This window comes from Rhododendron vialii, chromosome 12a, assembly GCF_030253575.1.
Source record: "Rhododendron vialii isolate Sample 1 chromosome 12a, ASM3025357v1".
Taxonomy (NCBI): Eukaryota; Viridiplantae; Streptophyta; class Magnoliopsida; order Ericales; family Ericaceae; genus Rhododendron; species Rhododendron vialii.
Genome location: NC_080568.1, coordinates 22212024 through 22226480, shown reverse-complemented (window position 1 = coordinate 22226480; position 14457 = coordinate 22212024). Strand labels below are relative to the sequence as shown.

Sequence of the window (14457 nt, the reverse complement as noted above, 5' to 3'; positions counted from 1 at the left end):
CTGCATACTCAATTAACGACCTGCAATACAAAACAGAAAAGCTATGGGCACCGGCGTGGCTGTCGCCATCACCCCTCCGATGCCTAAGTCAGTCGATCTGCTTTAGAAGAAAGTATAGACTGAGTATAAGTTCTGTAGTTTTTGCATTGCGTACCTTTGTGAGGTGGAGATGTGATCTATATATAGGCATTTTGGGAGGAATCCTTTGGGACCGGGACTCTTAAGTCTCATCCGCTCGTGGCAGGTATAGATAGGTATTGGAGTGTCCTCTTTACCTTAAGAATCCCCTGATTCTAATCAGGTTTGAGGAGTCTCTTCACCTTTGGACTCTTGTGTCTGCTTATCAGGTTAAGAGTCCTTACGGTGCTGGGACATTTTGGGCTTATCCGCACATGACAGAAATAGGTTTGACTGTCCTCCTCACCTAGGACTTCTTAGGTCTTTATCAGGCTTAAGGAGTCCCTTCACCTTTGGACTCTTATATATACCTGGTTATCAGGATAAGAGTCCTTACAGTGTTGGGACCTCTTGGGCTTATCTGCACATGACGAAAATAGGTTAGAGTGTCCTCCTTACCTAGGACTTCTTAGGTCCTTATCAGGTTTGAGGAGTCTCTTCACCTTTGGACTCTTATACCTGCTTATCAGGTTAAGAGTCCTTACGGTTCTAGGACCTCTTGGGCTTATCCGCACATGACGGAAATAGTTTGGAGTGTCCTCCTTACTTAGGACTTCTTAGGTCCTTATCAGGTTTGAGGAGTCCCTTCACCTTTGGACTCTTGTATCTGCTTATCAGGTTAAGAGTCCTTACGGTGCTGGGACCTCTTGGGCTTATCCGCACATGACGGAAATAAGTTAGAGTGTCCTCCTTACCTAGGACTTCTGAGGTCCTTATCAGGCTTGAGGAGTCCCTTCACCTTTGGACTTTTGTACCTGCTTATCAAGTTAGGAGTCCAATTGGTGGACGGATCTCTATAGTTATCCTTTATGGACCATGGCTTGATCTCTTCTGAGAAGATAAGGCTTGTGGCTGCTCCCTGAGTTCCCTTCGTGCATGGGTTTCTCACGGTTATCCCTTGGGATTCGCAGCCTCATCTCTTGGGATGAGATAAGGCCTTGGATATTCTAGAAGGGTAATAAGAGTCCGACTTCTCTGAGTCTTTTCGACTGTATGAACCTCTTGCATGGAGTGTCTCATAAGTCTGGCTGCAGGTTTGTCATATTTTTCGAGCTCACCTGGTGAGCTGAGCTCGATATCTTTCTATGAGCTGTGTTCGTGAGCTGGCCTCCGTCTCAAGTTTACCCCTATTTATCTCCTCCTCTTGCTCTCTCACTCCCTTATTTTATGGCCCCACGGCCCAAGGTTAGTGCGGGTGATAGGTGGCGTGCACCCCAAACAATTGTTCAGGGTTCAATTCATTGAGTCAGATTGTAAGAAAATAATTTCTTGTGAATTCTCTAGTCTTGGCGTGGATGACACCTTGGACCTAACTAAGGACGATATTAGTTGAGTTACGCGTAAGTTTTTCCCAACACCCGTAACCATCATTCCAAAAAACTTAAATAATATATTTTTGTTGCCCCTACACTCTTGTTCAAGTCCAATTGATCAGCTAAACTTCCACCTCCACCGATTTTATGTGTTGTTCTTTTCTTGTTTTTGTTTTTCTCTTGATATTGCTAGTTCTTCAAGGGGAGTTTTTTGTATCCACAACGAGCTAGAATTGAACCTATAATGATATAATTAGTGCATATATACATAAGTAGGCTTTACCAATTGAAAATATTCAAGCATAGGTAATAGCTTTGGTTCGGTTTGGTTCAATGCAGTTCTTTTAAACCAAAGCATTATCTTTGTCTTTGTAATCACCTTTTTGTATTAGGCCTCTGTATCAGTTGTATTAGTTAAACTCAGTAGGTTATACCCATCGTATTCTTTAATGCACTTCTAACGTGTTCAAAAAAAAAAAAAAACAAAGCATTAAATCGAATCGTAGTCAACGGTTCTTAGCTACTTGAAATTCTCCAACCGATTCGTGTAGCTCTCCTAATGGTGAATGATAGGTTACAAATTAAAAGGTTGAATTTATAATCTCATTTGCTTCTATTCTTCTACAAATTGTAAGTCAACAATATGGAAAGCACAGACTGCAAATGCACACATAATAACTATCAAATATGACTTCAATAGTGTTTTAGATAATTTAGTTATTAGGGAATGGATAATGCCAAAACCCTTTTTGTTTCTGTCAAAACCTTTTTGGTTTCTACCAAAACTCAATATTTTCCTTTTAATATATGACTTAATTGCCCTCCACTACACACTTGCTTTACGAAAATGCCCCTTAAAATCCCTTAGGAATATTTTAACGCTCTTTTGGCCTTCCACTAGAACGTGAACTCTTTTTTTTCCGAGAATACCAAAGCTTCAACATGAGAGAGGGGGAGGCTGCATATAGAACAACTATTTTTAATTCCATGATTTCAAGCAAATTTATGATCAGAAAAACTTTTTTACGGAGTGTTCCGTAAACAAGTGTTTGCGGCGCTCAATTGAGCACGTCCAAAGTGTTTTTAGATGGTACGGATTGAAAACCAATTTTGACCGGTAAGAAATAATTTTGACCTGTCAAAATTGAAAAGCAATCTCAACCATTAATTACGCGAATGGACGGCTGAAATTGTGCGAAGCCGTGAATCCGCCGTGAAGCCGTGAATAAGTTTTTCTCAATTTTGATGTCAAGTGAAAACAACCCATATAAGTTCAAAGCAAAGCAAGCAATCTAACAACCCATATTTTCAATTCCTCCTGCTTACAATCATATCCTCCAAGTTTAAATATTACAGACCAATATGAGGCAAGCAAGTCCACCCAAATTGAAAAAGATAGCCTAACAAACAGTAGAAGAGCAATACTCTTACTGTCTTACATTTTAAAGCTAAAAAATATCCTTAAAAAAACGCTAAAAAATAAACAGTAGCTGCGTTGCACCATTTTAAAGCTGATAAACAGTAGTTTCGTCAAACAGTAGTTTCGTTGGACTTAATGAAGCTCTGGTATTCTCGAAAAAAGAGAGTTGAAGCTCTGATGATGATGAAATGCCAAAAGGACGTTAAAATACACCTAATGGATTTCAAGGGGTATTTTCGTAAAGCAAGTGATGTAGTGGAAGACAATTAATTTATGCAATGAAAGATAAATATTTAGTTTTGACAGGAACAAAAATGGTTTTGACAGGAACAAAAGAGGTTTTGGCATTATCAACTCCCTTAATTATGGGAATGAAGTTGCTCAAGTTTAGCACATGGCTGAACGAGGGAATTCAAATCTTCGGGTAAGTGCCAAGCTGATGTAACATTTCACGAAAAAAATAAGAATAATCGACTACAGGGTAAGTGCCATGCAGATGTAACATTTCACAAAGAATAATCGACTACAAAAATAAATGAGTGATGCACGATATGATTGATTGTGTGCACATTATATCTGAGTTTGTTATAGGGCAACGTGTTCCTTAATATTGAGCCAACTCTTAGTATCTCGGAGTACTAATTTAAAGTTATACCAATAGCAATACCCTAAGGGTATGTTTGGTTCGATGGAATGTAATTGACAATGGAATAGAATTGAAGTTGGTATGGAATCGGAGAAAATGAGATTAGAATATGCATTCTCATTCCCAAGTTTGGTTACACTTAGGAATAGTCATTCTCATCCACAACAAAATGGTGTGGCAATAATAATGTTTGGTGTGGCCATAGTAATTTTTGGTGTGACACTAGTAATTTTGGAGTGGCAATAGTAATATTTAGAGTGGCACTATAATTTTTGGAGTGACAATAATAATTTTTGAAGTGGCAATAGTGAATCTTAGAGTGGCACTAGAAATTTTAGTGTGGCAAAAAAATGAAATGACAATTCCTTTGTTTTTTTAAAGGAATGACAATTCCCATGTTAGGGATTGAAGTTAGAGGAGGGAGAAATTATATTTTAAAAAAATTTGTTGAAATGCAAGAGGAAGAATTTAAGGATAGGATTCATGCTCTAGGTGACTTGGAGGAAGAGTTTGTTTCGGAGGAAGAAGTTGATTTTGAGAATGGTGCCTCTCTTTCTATGGTTTTTTAATATCTAGGTTTGGAGGTTTTGTAATCTTGGTTTCGGTTTGCTCCCTTGAGTTTCGGGGTTTTTTTTCTGTCGGTCTTAGGTGTTCTGGCCGTTTAGGTTTTTTCAGTGGTTGTTTCAGTTTTGTTTTTTGTGGAGTTTTGGTTGGCTCATTGCCTTCCTTTGGGTTTGGTTCTCAGGTGGCGTTTCGTCAGTGTGCCCTTGATCCATTAAATCTTTGTAATCATTTTCAAAGATTTATATTAAAAAAAATTGCTGATAAAAAAAAAAGAAGGTAAATATTGATTCTACTTAAAATGATCATTTCATTATTTAATGGTGAACCAAACATGAAAATAAGTATGTCATTGGAATGACCATTTTATTTCAACTTTGATATCATTGAACCAAATATACCCTAAGGTCTTGGATTGTATATCCATCCATATAGCTTTTTATGGGTCATAGAGCAAAATTGTCTTTCACACAAACAATATTTCTTCTGAAATATTTTAATGGACCGTAAGCCATGTATTAGGGTGAGATTTCCCCAAAAAATTTGTCTATAAGTACTTAGCTCATCCACAGTGACATAATCAAAAGCAAATTATTTTTAAAGTTAACAATATTAGAGTAAAAGATGGCTCACAATGGTATAATCAAACTTAACAACATTCTAAGAAATAATCAAATTTTGGACTTTGAATAACCAAAATTAGTAACCTTTTTCAATAATCAAAATTTGTGAATCTCACACCACTTAAGTTAACTGGTTCTAAAATTTATGTACACACGTGTTTCAAATAGTATTTTCTTCGCCTGCTCTATATCTTATTTTCTTCAGCCACAAACTCTTTCTTTTTTTTTTCCCTCCAAAAATGAAGCTCATATCTTTCAATCATTTCAATTCAACTCATTGCACCGGATTAAGGTATTTCACTTTTTTTTCTGTTTTTATTTTATTCTTTTTCGTTCCTCTCCTTGTGATTGAGTACATGAAGAACCTTGCATTCTTTTACAAATTCAAGAACACATCTGTTTTTTTTTTTTTTTTTTGAGTATATGATTTTTTTTTCCCAAATTCATAATATTAGGGAAGGAAGTCACCAATTTTTTTCCCAAAATTAAAGGAGAAAATCGATATATTTTTGCCAAAAAAAAAGTGTAATGGAGAGAAGTGATTAATGGTGGAAAATACAAGGGGAGAGAGAGTGTAATTGTAGCGTATCCCTTATTTTAGTTATGGACTAGTAGTGACCATTGTGAACCTCAACATTATTAAGCTTAGCAACCTTTTAAATGGATAATCAAAAGCTGATGTGTCAACTTTTAGTTATCCATTTTTGATTATGCCACTGTAGATTGCCTTATGAGTAATTTTAAACAAGTTGTTTCAATATTTAGAGTTTTAGTTGGTTTGTGTAAGGATAATGATGTATCTCGAAATTCTTCTTCTTCTTCTTTCTTTCTTTTTTTTTTACGGGCTTTAGCCGGCCCCACTACTACAATAATCGTAAATGATGTCAGTTTAAAAGTGTCATTAAACGTGAAAGATGACAGTTTTGAAACTGTCATCTATGGAGCTGTCATTAAAAGTCTGAATCTTAAGATGACAGTTTGAAACTGACATTAATATCCATAAAAATGACACCTTTTAAACGTAATTAAAAGTAAAAGATGACAATTGTAAAACGTCGTTAAAGTGTTTTAAAACTGTCATCTATCAAAAAGATGACGTCGTTGAAGTGAAATTAAAAAATCAAAGATGACAGTTTTAAACTGTCATCTTTTCTATCTTTTATCCTAAAAAAAAATTCATGATTCTAATTTCAGCTCAGAATCATTAAAAACAATTAAAAAGATGAAAGCATCCACTAATGAATAAAGAAGTATACATTGATAACTAAAAAACTAAAATATGCTCTATTAATTCGTTACATAACATTTCTTCTAACCCACCCCCCACAACAGAAAATACAACTCTGAGAACTGGAAAACTACACCAACAAAAAAATCACTCTAACAAGTAAGGTAATTAAGGTAACACGCCCACTGCAAGTGCTCCAAACAATCATTTGCTCCTATTGGCACTGTCATTTGAAGCCTGTACTGCAAAACCAAATAACAAACATACTTTTAGAAAGAGTTGCACATATCTAAGAGTTGCACATAAGTCATACTTAAATGAACCTTCCAAGAACTTGGAAGTACCTATCACAAAGCCATAGCTGCAGACTTCAACAACACATAGGATTTGCCTTTATACCAAATAAGATGTCAAATTGTCACAATCAAACAAATAATTAGAACCATTAAAAACTTCTTTACTCAAAACAGAGAGAGAGAGAGAGAGAGAGAGAGAGAGAGAGAGAGAGAGAGAGATCATGTAGAAGTCACCTTTTTAAGGACGAATTTGATCCACTCAAGTCTAACTCTCAAAGTTCACTTTCTTGTTAGGTTTTTTTCTCAATAACCTGCAAGAGATCATTAAGTAATAATCTGCAAACGGTATATCCAATTAAGAACAAATTAAACATGAATGTATCAAAGTGAGAAAAAATACCTTAGGATACCTCACTATTGCTAAAGAGAAATGGAAGTGCCCCAAACCTAAGCCAAAAACGAAAAATGTTTAAGGTACTGACATGTATCGAAAAGCAAACCAGACAACACCAAGAAAAGCAAACATGCGCCATGATCATAAAAGAAAAAACAAACTATAGCAACAACAAAGGAGAAAACACATGACTAAACTCACGTCACCAAGACAACAATCAAGATATATACCACATTACCATCAATCCAGTTAGGATGCAAACGTAAGCGAACCTTAGCTAAACTGAAAAGAAATAAACTATAAAGATGGGACTTTGTACCTTGGTGCCATCCTCCAAACAAATGTCGGGTAGTGATGTATCTTATCATGCGCATTGTAACTATACAAGTAGAAAACAATATGATTAAATCACAACTTACAAGAGAGATGCATATGAATTTGCATAAATGAAGAGATAGATTGATTTTAACAAAGACAAGGTTTAGATATTTCATCTGCACTCATGTATACTCTCATTTTGCAGTTCATAGTGTCAGTTTTCAACCAAAAGAAGGTTAAGATATTTGTTTCCCAATAATGGTCTCTTTGTCGATTTTTACTGCAGTTAAGTGTATCCAAGCAAATCAAAGTCAAAAAGGGAAGTAAAGATTACATAGTATATTCCAAGGGCTGAACAGAAAAAATGAAACATGTAGATAATGAAACCTTAGCATGAGAAGATTGCCCCTAACCCAAGAGGAATTATTTAAGAAATTTATATCATAAACAGAATGAATGTTTAGAAAATGTCTAAGCATACAAAATTAATATTGCGAGTGTCTTTAGACATGGGCAATCCGCTAGTCATGTTATATTTATGAACAAATCTTGAAAGACACAATGTTGCTGCTCAAGTACAAACATATTTGAAATGGTTCGAGAAAAAAACAGCAAGACAAAAATAACAATGAAAAATAGTTATGCTTACCCAAGAAGTGTATTTGGATCGAATGGAGCTCTTCAACAACAGTGATCACCTGGATATCTCTGCCAACTAACACAACCAAGACCGGAAAAGTCACTAATTGCTACTTCAGAAAAATTGAAGTTGATTGGTTAGGTTTAAGATACTGAAACTAAAACTGCATCATCAGTAACTCCATTAAGGATTACTCAAATAACCAACCACCATTTAGTCTCAGAACTAATTAAGTTCAGAGTTAAAGGCAGATAACTTTCCATAAAGGCAAGGCTAGATTGATTCCCTTCTCTGTTTATGTGGCCTGTTGTGTCAATCTATGGCTTAATTACAAAGCATAGATGGGCACAAGCATATTATCAAACACCTGTAATGCGAATGGATACTCACCTAAACGATTTGATTTTACAGAGGATAGAATGACATGAGTATATTATCAAACACCTGTAATGCGAATGGATACTCACCTAGAAATTCAGCTATTCTCATTCTCATTCTCATTCGAAAGTCAAATAAAAAATTCAACTCAACTTGGTACAGAGGTTGATCCAATACCTACATCTTATGCGAACCTGTGGAAGTAAACCCCAAGCTACCACCTCGTGTGGTTAATTACGAGTACGTAACTGAGCGGTCAAATAGATTTGGCTACAAACCTTGGCAAAACCCCCCGTTGTACAATTCTAGATTAAGAAAAACCCTATGAAATATTGCATCCAAACAAAACCTAGAAATAAATTGACACCCAACAAAAGGCCATGCCTTACTTTTCTCAACAAACGACACAGTATACACAAAATTACTCGCCCATAACGATACAAAGACGTGGGTTTGTATACCTGTTTGATCTCGAGTCAATCGGTGACCAAAGCAACGACAGGGCAAGTGGTGACCAAGATCAATCAACGGCGAATATCACAGTGATCGACGAGCGTCCACCACCACTTAACGATGTCAAGTGTCTTGATTTGAGACTCCAAAGCAACGCCGCTTGTAGGGTTGGTTGAGAGAGAGAGATCGTGGAAGCTTTTTTTTTTTTATCTGCAGAGATCGTGGAAGCTGAGAGGTTTTATTTTGGGTGGGATTAGAATTTGGCATACTGCGCGCGACCCTGAATACGGTGCCGTTTTCTCTAAAAGTGAATTTCATTCTTTCAATGTCGGTTGTAATGATAAACTGACATTAAAAAAAAGAAGAGAATTTATGTCATTATTTTGAAAAGTGACATCATAAATATATTAGATCACAGTTTTTTGATTAATTGACATTATTTACTTATTGTAATATTTTTAATTATGTTTTTTTTGAAAAGTGACATCTTTTCATTTTTTCAAGCATCATCTTTCAGAGAGAATTTATGTCATTATTTTGAGAAGTGACATCATAAATATATTAGATTACAGTTTTTTGATTGGCTGACATCATTTACTTATTGTAATCTTTTTAATTACATTTTTTAAAAAAAGTGACATCTTTTCATTTTTTCAAGCGTCATCTTTTAGCAATATTGTAGTAGTGCCCCTTTACTCCATTTAGACAGCAAGAGAAACTTAGCGTAAGTTATTATTACGTGACCTAATAATTTCATAGTAGAATGATACAAAAAAGATAACGCACGACACGTATCATTTTTCAAAATCACAATAAAAGCAAACTCTTAAAAAAAAAACAAAAAGTCGACCAACATAACATCAAAACACAACTCCAGGCAATTAAAAAAGAAGATTTAATGCATGCCTTTGGAGAACAGATCATGTGATCCTCACTGCCTTTGGAGAACAGATCATGTGATCCTCACAGCTCATTAGTCTGAATAACGTTAGTAATTAAGTCTACGAGTCCATATCCTCTCATGCGATCGTCTTCCCAGAATGAGTACCTTAATTACATGCGATGCTTTTCATTTGAGTCTTGACCTATGTTGCATGCATGAGTAATGCTACTGCGAAGCACAAGATAAATTTCAAGCACATAATATGGGGACTGTGCTGCTAACACATATTTTGTCACATGTTAGCATATTTTGTCACATAAAATTGTTAGAACTTAGATTCACAAATATTATTTTATAACAAGAATTATTGGACCACATGAACATAGAAAACACAAACAAGAAAACATGAGAGTACAAAAGTAGTGAAAGTAGGAAAGATATTGCCTGTGAGATTGAGAGTCGTGTAGTCACTGTTTTAAAACTAATATTCCTCCCCTCGTAAAGGTTCCACCGGAGTGTACTAGCCCCAAGATTAAACCCAAGGGCTCACAAGCATTCCTCACCCGATGTTCACGACCACTGGGAGGTTTGAACGAGTCACGAACCAAGTTGCCCAACTATATAGAAAATAGTATAAGAATATTCTAAAAATCCTCTTTCATTATCTGTGTATACTCTCAAAATACTTTCTTCACTTCCGCACTTTTTCAAACTTGTCAAAACCCATATATATAGAGGTTATTGGATTAAGACCCATTTATTGATATATATAATCATAGGAATAAATATCACTTTTATGCTTTGTAACTGACAACATTTATGTACTAATATTGTAACGGAAAAGTAATGATAGGTAATAAGTATTCTAATTTATTTTTATTAAAATCTTTCAATGTTCCAACAATCCCCACTTTTAATAAAAATAAATAACATTTTTTTTCTCTTTAAAATGGGATATATTTAGTATACGTAATGTATAAGAAAATTTGGGCAACTATATACAGTGCAATAAGTGTAGGTGTCTTCCGGACTTGAACCTCACTTAGTGTTAATAGTTTATCCCTGAAGGATCATAGTGAACTATGTCTTGAGCTAGATCCTTTGAGTCAGAGTTCAACATATCACAAGCACAGTATAGGTATTGGATTTCAGTTTGCGGGTTAGTATTATTAATGGCCTTGCACTGAATCTTGATTCTCATGAGGGTTACTAGAGGTCAGCCCAAACCTCATAGTCGCGGCCTCATGACGACCCCCACTTAGGTGAATCCTCCGAGGGTACAGTGACGGAATGTACCTTGCGAGAAATCCTCGCCTCGGATTCATTAAGGGTTAAAACCCGCCCTCAACCTGTCACTTCTTACGCACCACGCCTTAGGAATGAGCAGGAGAACAACTCTATATGGTGTCTCCTAATATTTTTAGTACTGGAATCAAGTCATGCAGTGTGGATTGTTTTTACCCATTGAATCTCCTTCATGGGATCTCCAGTCATAGAGATTGGGTTACCTCCCTAGGTGACTTCTTATAGGCTTTGCTCATTCCCCTCGACAAAATTTAGACATAGCCTACTTGCTAGCCCCAATAATTTTAATATGGACCTAGCCTCAACGCTAGTCTGAGATGCGTTCCAAGTGTTCTGTATATTGAATCAAACCCTTTGACTGCTCTGCAACCCATCAGCTGCCTGTGAAATTTACACAAAAATTCTCTTGCACAACATTAGTATAATCCTCTGTGAAATATAAATCCATCAATAGAATTTCATGTATGCACATATCTTCCAGTAAAGAAAATAACCCCAACCCCCCCCCCCCCCCCCCCCCCCCCCCCCCCCCCCCCCCCTCCCCAAAAAAAAAAAAAATTTCTATCCTTTCTCAAATGAGCGTGAACAAGAATATCCTAAATTACCTTGGTACGACAGATCTGTACCTCATGACCGTAAAATATTTCTTGTACAAGCACAATAAATCAGAGGTTTAAATCACTACGCCAAATAACATTATAACATGTTCACAGGGTATTAGAACCATAAATTAAATAATGGAGGATCAATTAATCAATGCAAACAAAATGGTCATGCCGACAATTACTTTCTCATTATTATAGTATTGAGTTCAATTCCAATAGTACCTCACCAAGGCAAGATATAACTTTTACTCAAGAATCTGTATTAACAAAATGTGGCAGTTAATCCTTCTTAAAAAACATTTTCATACAATACATCTCACTATATGCATGCAACCACACATATAAATATCACAGTGAAAGAAAATTAATAGGGTGTAACCAAATACAGTAAGTTACAAGATAATGAACTCAAAAGCTAAATGCTAGAAATATTATTGGCCATGAAATTCATGTCACAAACAGCTCAAACATTAAAGTCTCTCATTGTAACCTATGGCCAATGCAATTAAAGAGATTATTAAGCTAGCTGAGAGTTGAAGGATGAAGTAAAATATTGGTAACCAAAATAAACTAAATGGATTTGACTCCTATTTGACACATAGTCGAATATCACTTTCTTTTCATCTAACAGAAATTAAGAATCATTCCAATTATTTTGTTATTATCAACGTTGTGGCGAATTCTTATTTTTGGAGTCATAAGTCATTTTATTACTGACAAACTGTTCTTACGACAACTCGCGAGACCTATTGATAGGCTTCTCTTGGTATCAAATTGCGGCCATCTCTACCTAACCAAATTGGAACAGTTTTACACCATAGGAACGTACGATAGTTTGGGTCAAACATTTCAAAAACTAACGACATATATAAATGAGATTATTAGGAATTAAATAAAAATAAAACTTATCTAATTTTTAATGAGCCAAACAGCTCATAACATTATTTCAAAAAGGTCGGTTACGGAATCAAAGATTAACTTTTTCAGGTTTTTTTTTTAAAATTAGAGGTTATACAATCTTTTTGTAATCAATTCCCTATTCCATCATTTTCTTAATTGAAAATAAAAATAAATAAATAAAAGGTTTTAAGACTCAGTAAATCCACACGATAAGTTTTGAAACTTAACAAAACTATAGAATTTCAACATTCCCCCACAAGTTTCAAAACTTCAATCAACCAATGAGACATATAGTAAACGCAATAGAAAGTAAACTTCCTCATCAGAATCATATGCTCGCCAAGTAACATAAGCATTTATTACCATGTGCTAAAATCTCATTACTATATGTAGGGTTCTAATACCAAGAGGTTGCAATAAAAACGTAATCATTGAAACAGCTGCCAACAAAACTTAATTCTCATAGCAGTGTTTGCACTAATCTCTCATATTATAAACTACTATATAACAAAAGCCTTTTGGAAAACAAGTATAATATGAGTAATAAGAGTATCATTCATGTGAATACACCAACATAGTATATATATAAATACAACTTCAAGAGTACTATGTCAATTAAGCTCATACGAAGAGTTTAATTCATGGGACCAACAACCACCAATGTGGATGCATGATCGCAATTCACTACATAGGTACTGATAGAGTTCAAGTGAATTTTTAAATAAAAATAAGTTGTAGCATAACTATATGGAATGCAATTTGGTATTCATTTGAAGACAGATTCATAACACATCATCAACTTAACATATATATCTCTTTTTTTATTTTAACCATGAGCTACAAAATTTTATTTGCTAGCTAGAACATTTTCAATTCATAGAGTAATGAAGAATAACTGACAAGGAATAAGGGCACATCAATTTCCACACGATATATCGAATAGATCCCATGTAATGGTAACAATAATGCATGTATTAATTGAATTTTCTGTTAGCCATGAAAATCTAGTATGGCAATTAATACAAGTTAATACAAAAAGGAATGGAAAAATCACAATTAATGAATTCTCACTGAAATTCTTGATTCTAGTCATGCAAAGAGTCTTACCCACGTGTCCAATGACTACCAATCTGGCTGCAAAACCAAATGTCAGACGTAGATATAATCGGACGCATTTCTCTTTCTCTTATTTATTTATTTATTTACCAAGAAGATACTATAATATTACCCAACTAACTTGAAACTGCCCAGATAATTTGCAACCAAATGTGAGAAAAAGTAGGTATTTGAATCAACACAGTAAATGACACAAATAACCAACAAATCTGCCCCTTTCTTTTCCCTTTTGACAATTATGATTTTATATCTCCATCAAAACAAAACTCTTCCAAATAAATTTAAAGTTATTTCTCTTATAAATTTTTGGTATATATGATACAATTCTCAGAAGTATGTTTACTAAAATAATGAGCAATGATCAATATCCATGAGTAACTGGAAAATAAAGTTGTAACTTCATACATCAAACTATAATACGGGATTCGTAACCACTAGGTCATCAGCAAAGGCAATATTCATAACAAAGAGCTGGTCAATTAATACATAGAGCCAAGGCAAAATGCTCTACCCAAATTCCGAAACAAGTAATTAAGAATGAACAAAATAATGAATAGTCGCATTTAAGCTCGCAAAACCTTAGAGCACAATTCATACGGACCATATTGGTTTTCCCTTCTAGGTTATGAATAAGGAATATGCTCAAAATGAAACAATGTTCATTGGGTCAGACCGTAAAAAAGTAATTTCGTGCAAATTCCCAAGTGCTGGCTTGAATAGCCTGCATTTGACCGAACTAGGAACGATATTAGTTGAGTTACGCGTAAATTTTCCCGGGCATCTCTAACCGTCAGACCAAAAAACTTTTAAAAAATAATAATAATATTTGCTGCCCCACACTCTTGTTCAAGTCCAACTTATCAGCCAAATTTCCTCCTCCACCAATTTCGGATTGGAGATGCTCTAAAAGTAGATAAATAAAAACGGCACTTAGCTGTTTCAATCTTGCCAATGTAGGTTACTGCCGCCGAAGCCGGCGCAAACCCGTTCATGCCGAATGCGTCTCTGATCCGTTAATGGAAGATACATATCTCCAACGATCTGCCTTCCTCCTCAACAAGGCCTCCCCTTTTACCGCTGTAGAATCTGATGCTTTTTCGAAACTCGCCAATGACCAAAACGCCCTCGCCAACCGCCTCCGGTCCTTCTGGTCCTTGGCCGACTTGCTCTGCTTCCCCGACTTATCCCCGACCCTCAACAA

At 35.4% G+C, this 14457-nt stretch overlaps 1 long non-coding RNA gene across 1 annotated transcript; it reads right to left on the bottom strand.

The window, feature by feature from the left end:
• Window positions 1–6474: 6474 nt before the first annotated feature.
• Window positions 6475–8240, bottom strand: LOC131311200 (uncharacterized). Its single transcript, XR_009195453.1, has 4 exons — window positions 7626–8240; window positions 6978–7037; window positions 6665–6711; window positions 6475–6575 (listed from the first exon to the last, which is right to left on the bottom strand). It is a non-coding gene; the product is annotated as an uncharacterized LOC131311200 (long non-coding RNA).
• Window positions 8241–14457: the final 6217 nt, after the last annotated feature.